Source organism: Benincasa hispida, unplaced genomic scaffold, assembly GCF_027475165.1.
Source record: "Benincasa hispida cultivar pf3 unplaced genomic scaffold, pf3_genome.v1.1 HicScf18, whole genome shotgun sequence".
In the NCBI taxonomy this organism is placed as follows: domain Eukaryota; kingdom Viridiplantae; phylum Streptophyta; class Magnoliopsida; order Cucurbitales; family Cucurbitaceae; genus Benincasa; species Benincasa hispida.
This window is the reverse complement of record NW_028326186.1, coordinates 58,890-67,369: the sequence shown is the minus strand read 5'-3', so window position 1 is coordinate 67,369 and position 8,480 is coordinate 58,890.

Sequence of the window (8,480 nt, the reverse complement as noted above, 5' to 3'; positions counted from 1 at the left end):
ACCTTTCAAGCATGGAGTTGCTCTGTCTAAGGAACAGTGTCCTAAGACACCTTAAGATATTGAGAAGATGATGCCCTAAAGTCTCGTGTCCTGTAGTTTGTAAACAGTTTGTACGAACGCTTGTGATGTATAATATATGATATTTACTTCACTTCTTGATTTTGCTTATTTGGATGTTTTATTTGCTTTACCACAAACCAATAAACTAAAATCATTGGTTGTCTTTATGTAATTTAAGCATGTATGTGGTGACATACAAGTGGATCATGTTTTAAGTGATAACCAAAATTGTCTGTAGTATATGAATATAGGAGGAAAACCTTATCCTGGTAACACTACGGATGCGGCCCGCTTTGTGGAATGGTTACAAGTGTTATGACTTGTCATAAATGGTCTGATCCTGATCATTCGTGTGGGGGACATGCGAGCGGGGGCGTCCTATACAAAGAGTTTGTATAAGATCTGACCACGAAGTGTTAACGTCTCGTTATATAACAACGTTCATGACAGAGACTTCACTTCACTAGGATGACCATAGGTAACATGACCTCAATCCTGAGTGAGTTGGGAACTCCTACCATTGAGGGCAGTTCTTTAATTTGCATGGGTGTGAGTGACTAGGCCGCTGACTCAAACCTACCACTTTGAGGATTCGTCTGATTTGGGAGCTAGGAACTCAGCTACATAAGATGAAATTCACTCATTCCCCGAAATACAGGTAAGTAGATAGATAGCTCCCTTAAGGGTTGATCCCAAGGCTTGAACGATGTGGCACCACACACCTTCTCATGGCCCGAGAGGTGTTCACACATAGTTGGACTATATTGTATTGTTCATTAGAGGGATCAGTGGTACTTAAGAAGTGAGATGTAACTATAGGGGCAAAATGGTAAATTGGTCTAGCTGTACTTACGAGCATCTGTGAAGGGTTATCGTACTCATGATTGGTTATATCCAATGGACACAAAAATATATATGTGGTAAGAAGAGTTCAACTGTCGGTCTTTAGTGGAATGCCTGGCAGTTAACGGATGGTGGATCTTGTGGCTAAAGAGTTTAGTAAGCTATCCACGTACTGTTGGAACTTCGAGCCATAGGTCCATAAGGTCCCCTTGGTAGCTTGGATACAAGTTAAGAATAAGTTTTTGGGTCAGTTTAAAATGTTCAAATTGACAAGAGAGTGTTCAATTATATATGAAATAATTGAACTGGTTAATTATATATGATATGATTGACTAAATGTATGAGATACATTATTTTGGAGGAAATTGGATATAAATATGATTTATATCAAGTAGAGGAGAAAACATTATGGTTCATATATGATATCAAACTATAGGTTATGAATATAATATATATGATTATATTTATTAATTTATGAATTGGATGGTTATGAGATAACTGGCCGACATTTTCTCTGAATTAGTGCGTTAGTAGGAAGTTCAATTCAGTTCTAATAACTAAAGAATAAAATGAAAATAGTTTTCGTTTTTTGCAAGAGATACGCACAATTGCTCACGGTGTGTTAAGCATTTGATCGCATAGTGTTTGAGAGCCTATACGATAGCCTACTGTTCACTAAACGATCGCACACCTATGCCTGTATTTTCCTAAACGATTGTGTATCATTTCATAGATGATCGTTAGCACCTGAGCATAACTAAACGATCATATAGAAAATCGCCCATCTTTTACTACCCAACCATGTACCGCGCACTAAACGATCAAGCATCTGACTATACGATAGTCTTTCCATTCTCCCACTTGTTTGATCTTAGTACATGATAGCCTTTCCTCCTCACCTCTACCAATTCCATCAAAGCTCACCCTTTTGATTCTCACTCCGAGAATGCTGAGGGCTCCGAGTGATGGTGTCGTCGCCATTGCCTGTTGTTCGTGCAAAGCTATTCGTGTAGACAATCGGGGTGTTGCTAGACGATTACTTGCTGGATTAACCAAATCGAGAGGTCGTTCGTGGAGAGAGTGAGTTATTAAGTGAAGAAAAGTCTTCAACTAGTATGTTCTCTCAGACTTTTGTTTATTTATCCTTTAGCATGCCAAGCATGCCAGTAATTTAGTGTTATGAATGCATATTTGTATGTTTAAATGTATATGTGGAAATTCTGTCACAATGAATTGGAAAGATCTGTTTCCGCTCATTGGTACTTTTGTATAAGAGTTCCTTCAATGTACTAGACCTAACATATGTTATGTAGTGGGGATGGTCTGTAGATATCAGTCGAATCTAGGATTAGATCACTAGACTACCGTTAAAATTATCCTTAAGTATCTTGGGAGAACGAGGGACTACATGCTTGTGTATGAGTCTAGGGATTTGATCCTTATAGGATGACTCAATTTTTAGATTGATAGGGATTCCAGGAAATCCACTTCAAGATAAGTGTTTACTCTTAACGAATGGGCTGTAGTCTTGAGAAGCACCAAACAAAGATGCATTGCCAACTCCACAATGGAGGCTAGAGTATATAGTAGCTTGTGAAGCTGCCAATGAGGTTGTCTAGCTTAGAAAGTTTTTGCGCGCTTCCCGCTCTGGAGTCTGCTTTGGCGTCCTTTCTTAACTTTGAAACCTCTTCTGGCAGCTTGTGAAGCTGCCAATGAGGTTGTCTAGCTTAGAAAGTTTTTGACTGATCTAAAAGTAGTTCCATACATGTAAAAGCTCATCACCCTTTATTGTGATTGTGTTGTGGCTAACTCCAAGGGAGCCTAGGAGTCACAAGTGTGGAAAACACATCGAGCAAAAGTATCATCTGATACGAAAGACTATCTATCGAGGGGACATGATTGTCACGCATATAGTTTTGGCACACAACGTTGTTGATCCATTTACGAAGGCTCTCACAGCTACGGTGTTTGGTGATAACCTGCAGAGTATAGGTCTACGGAACATGCCACATTTAGTCTACGGCAAGTAGGAGAATTTGTACTAGGCGCGTATTGTATGACCTAGTTTCTTGTTTTTGTGTATTTTTATATTACTTTTCCTTTTATGATGTATACCCCACTAGCTTAAGGACAAGTGGGAGACTGTTGAGGTTGATGCCCTAAATCTTAATGGGTCCTGTAATTTGTAATTGTAATGTACAAATAGTTTATTGGTAAAAAAATCACCCTCTGGAACCAAATATATCTTTCACATAAAGAAGCAAATACAATCTTCAATTCACCCTGCACTTTAATCACAAACAAGCTTCAATTCACCCTGCACTTTAATCACAAACAAGCTTCAATTCATCCTGCACTTTAATCACAAACAAGCAACATTAGCCTACACCTACCTTAAGTAGGTGATGGAAAAAATTTAAATTTCACGCCTGACAAGGACTTTGTAAACATATCAGCAATATTATTTTCAGATGCAATCTTTTCAAGTTTCACTGCCTTCTTATTTACTTCATCTCTCAGGAAATGAAACTTCACATCAACATGTTTGGTTTAATCATGGTATAAAATATTTTTAAAAGTGCAAGAGCACTCTGACTATCACAATGAATAGTAGGTGCTGCTATCTCTCCCAACATGTCATATATTAACCCCTTCAACCAAATTTCTACTTTTACATATTCACATAAAGCAATATATTCTGACTCTGTAGTAGATAAAGGCACCACAGATTGGATAGAGATGATCTCCAACTAATTGTATTATCAAACACTTTAAACATAAAACCAACTGTAGATCTTCTTTTATCTAAATCTGAAGCAAAGTCAACATCAACAAAACCTTCTAAACATGGAACATCATAATCACCAGTTGTGTAAATTAAACCATAGTTCTTAGTACCTTTTACATACCTGATTACCCACCCATTTTACAGCTTCCAAATGGATTTTACCTAGACAACTCATAAAATGGTTAATAACACTCATTGCATAAGACAAGTCAGGTTGAGTACGTCATTCCATACATCAAACATCCAACTGCATTAGAGTAAGGTACCATTGCCATAACTGAAAGTTATGTACCTATTTTTAGAGATTGAAGCTTTGACAATTTAAAATGAAAGGCTAACGAACGAGTCATTGGCTTTGCAACATCAAGATTAAACCTCTTAATCACACTGTCAAGATAATCCTACTATGTAATTATGAGTTTGTTAGCCACTCTATCCTTAACAATTTCCATACCTAGAATTTTTCTAGTTGGACTTATGTCTTTCATATCAAATTCTTTGCATAACTCAACCTTCAATTCAACAATTTCAGAATATACATGAGAAACCAAAAGCATATCATCCCGATATAATAACAGAAACACATATACATCTTTTGAAACATGTTTAACATAAACATTCATAATTATTTCTACTAAATCCACATTTAACAATAAAAGTGTCAAACATTTTATACCATTGTCTTGGAGATTGTTTAAGTCCATAAAGTGACTTTTTCAATCTACAAACCAAATTTTCTTTTCCTTTTTCAATGAAACAAAGTGGTTAAGACATAGATTTCTTTTTCCAATTCTCCATGCAAAAATGCAGTTATCACATCTATTTGCTCTAACTCAAGATTGAAATGAGCAACTAAAGACAACAAAACACGAATTGAAGAATGTCTTACAACAAGAGAATAAACCTCATTATAATCAACTCTATATTCTTGAGTAAAATCCCTTGCAACCAACCTAGCTTTAAATCTAAGTTTACTTTCACCACTAATATTAGGTTTTACTTTATACAGTCATTTGCAATCAACAAGTTTATGATCTGATGGTTTTTTTTGTTAGTACCCAAGTCTCATTTTTCATCAATAAGGCTATTTCTTCATTTAAAGAAACTAACCATTTATCACTGTCTTTAGACTGCATGGCTTCATCAAAATTAGAAGGTTCATGATTTAACGAGATTTCATCACAATTTAAGGCTTGAGCCAGTTCATTCTCATGTTCTATTGCACAACTTACTTCATCATATCTCACTAGTGTTCTAACAACCCTTCTCTATCTATCTCTGGCTAACTGGTAGTCAGACAAACTAGATTCCGATTAATCGCTTTCAGTACTCATAGACTCAGGTTGTTCAAAAGATAGTTCATCAGGCAATTGATCATCAATCCCTGTAGCGTCATGATTGGAAATAGATTGCTCTCCTAAAGATCCAACAGTGTGTGTGTTTTCCAACTCAATCTCAAAATAGTTGGAAAACATACTGTCGACAGATTTCTTAAAAATTCACACTACCTGACAACTCCCAAGGCATATCCAATTCATCAAAATTTACATCTCTGCTTATAATACATCGTCCCTCACCTAATTCTAGAAGCCATAATCTCTAACCTTTTACATCAAACGGATAACCAAGGAAGATACATTTCCTTGCATGTGGCTCTAGCTTGTCTTATTTAATATGTGCATATGCTGCATAACCAAACACCTTCAAATGACTGAGATTTGGAGGCTTTCCTGATCAAACTTCTTGTGGAGTTCTCATATTCAAAGCAATTGAAGGACTCCTATTTATGAGATATGTTGTTGTCGAAACAGCTTCGTCTCAAAACATTTTAGGAAGCTTTGCATTTACAAACATACATCTCAACCTCTCAAGTAGAGTCCTATTGAAATGTTCTGCAAGACCGTTCTATTGTGATGTGTAAGGAACTGTGTGATGACACTTAATGCCATACTATTTACATAAATTTATGAAACTGACATTCACATACTCCAGACCGTTATCTGTTCTCAAAACCTTAATTTTGTTCTCAAAACCTTAATTCTTCTTCTAATTTGATTTTCAATTAGGATTTTCCAATATCTAAAGGTTTCAAACGCATCACTCTTGTTCTTCAAAGTAAACACCTACAACTTCCTTGAGAAATCATCCACAATACTCATAAAGTATTTTTGCTCCTCTAATGGTAGTAACCTTTGCAGGTTCCCACGAGTCCGAATGAACATGATCTAGTATCCCTTCAGATAACTCTGTGCAAAGGTAATTCTGAAGGCTTGAATTTACCAAACAAACCTTTTTTGTGTAATTCACTCAAACCTCTTCGAGAGACATGGGCTAATCTCTTGTGCCAAATGACAGTTTCTTTATCACCTTGTCCTAAAACAACATTTTCACAATGAGCTTCAACTGAGGTTCCATTCAAAATGTACAAGCCGTTTCTAAGTGTACCCTTCATTTCTAAAAGCAAACCTTTATAAATCTTAAGTATACCCCCCTTCAACTTGCCATTAATTCCTTCTTTATCAAGTTGTCCAAGAGAAATCAAATTTCTCTTTAAATCAGGAACATATCGAACATCAGACAGGAACTTGTCCATTCCATCAAAGAGTTTTAACCTGATGGATCTTGAAAATATTGATTATTGCCCCAACAAAACTTTCCCAACTTCAAGTTTCTCAAACATCCATAATCAAGTATCCACTCATCCCTAACTACATTCTCAGACCCAGTTAATACTCCTGCTAAATCATACCACTCATGCACATTTCTTCATTTTTCTCATCTTCCTTTTTTTTCTTTAATTTGAAGCAATTTTTCATCAAATGCCCTTCATTATGGCAATAGTAACATTTTTTTCTTCTCTTTACCCTTAGATTTAAATCTATGTTTAGTGCTTTTCACTTGTGATTTTCCATTAGACTCAGATCTTCCTCTAATCGCTAAAGCTTCAACATCTTTTTTTTTTTTTTTTTCATTTTTTATTTCAAAGTCTTTAAATCTCAAAGCATTTAAGACAATTTCTAAAGTCAATAAATCTCTGCTATACTTTATTGTAGCCTTAATTTATTTGTAGCTTTAAGGTAATGAATTTAGGAGAATAACAGCCTGATCTTCGTTATCTAGTTTTAGTCCTGTATTTGATAGATCCACACAAAGATTTACTTAAATAAAGTGATTCCAACTTAGTTAATAATTCTTTTGGATATTCAATATCATTAACTATTATCAGTTAAGTAAAGGATCATCGTGCTATAAGCTGTTTCTTCTATCTCAACTTGTTTTTATTTGGTTAGATCTGCAAGCCATGTTTCTGGTTTATCAAAAACTTTACTCAGTACTAAAAGAGCTTTTAAGCTTCTTTTTCCAAAGGCTAAAATCAGCCAATCAAAAATATTTTAGTCCATAGATAAAAAAAACTGAAAAACAGAGTCGAAGAATTGAAAAACAGAGCCGCTGAACACAAACTGAAACTCACAAATTCTGAGATGAAAACATTAGCAATAATTTATCAACCACAACTCTGATACCATTTGAAGTGAAAAATCTCACAAAACACACAGTTTATAGGTAAAACAGTAAACCAAGAACCAGTGTTATACACATATGTATATCATTTCATAAAATAAATCCGAGTAGAAGAGAATAGAGAGAAGAACACAAAAATTCATAGGGGTTCGATCGATAAGGTACATCAACTGTGCAAGATGAACAATCTTGTATTAGCTTCAATGTCTACATCTCCCACGAATTGATGTAATGGAGGCAGAAGAAAGAGGAGAGATATCTGATGTAGCCAACATAATCGTAATTCAATTGACATAGTGTTTGTACTATCGACCTCCGATTCTCCCACTTACACTTTAATTACAATAAAAGAGAGATCTGATGCACAAATTTCAATAAGTGGGCTTACAATACGGAGAGTTAAAGTTGTACAAATTTTTGGGTTTTTATCAATAATAGGATCAACACAAATTTTAGCTATGAAACCAATTCACAACTTCAACATTTAAATAATAAGATATGCTTTGAGTCAAATCATTGGTCAACAATATGTATTTATGGCATAAAATTGGAAAAAAAAAATTGTGGAGCGAAATATAATTGAAAATGTTTATAATCTAATTTTATTAGAAGCATAAACTTGAATTAATTTAATTAAATCCAAACAATTTTTGGAAGAAATTATTAATCAACCCATCTCAATTTACACAACTTAAGGAGTATTAAAAAAAAAAAAAACCACCTCCACTTAAATCCTAACCATAAAGATTGCTGTGGTTTATATGCAAAAATCAAGGGCTACAATCATGGTGGGTCATGTAGAGCCAGAGGGCAGGTGCCCCTCAATTTATCGTCTTTTATATATTTAATATAAATTATAAAGTAATATATATTAGTATATAAATAAGAGTCGTGTGACAAAAATGGTGTTGGCTTATGGGCATGTAATGTTGTTTGGTTAGCCATAGGAGTTTGATTCTTGGTGCTTGTAACATTTTATTTCATATTTTTATACGAATTCTGACCTGAATTTTTCATCTCTACATACTTTTGAATTATAGCAAAACACATGATATCACATGAGTCTTTTCGACATTTGTATTAATGAGACTGTAATTAATTGTTCAACTATATATCCTAATAAACTTTCAACGCCAACTAACATCATTATTTTAAGTAGATATTTTTCTATAAATCTCGCGATTTAATCGTTGTTTTGAATTTCTGTATCAAATTTAATAGTTAGTTTGAATATTTCAATCTTCTATAACCTTTTCAAATTTTGGCT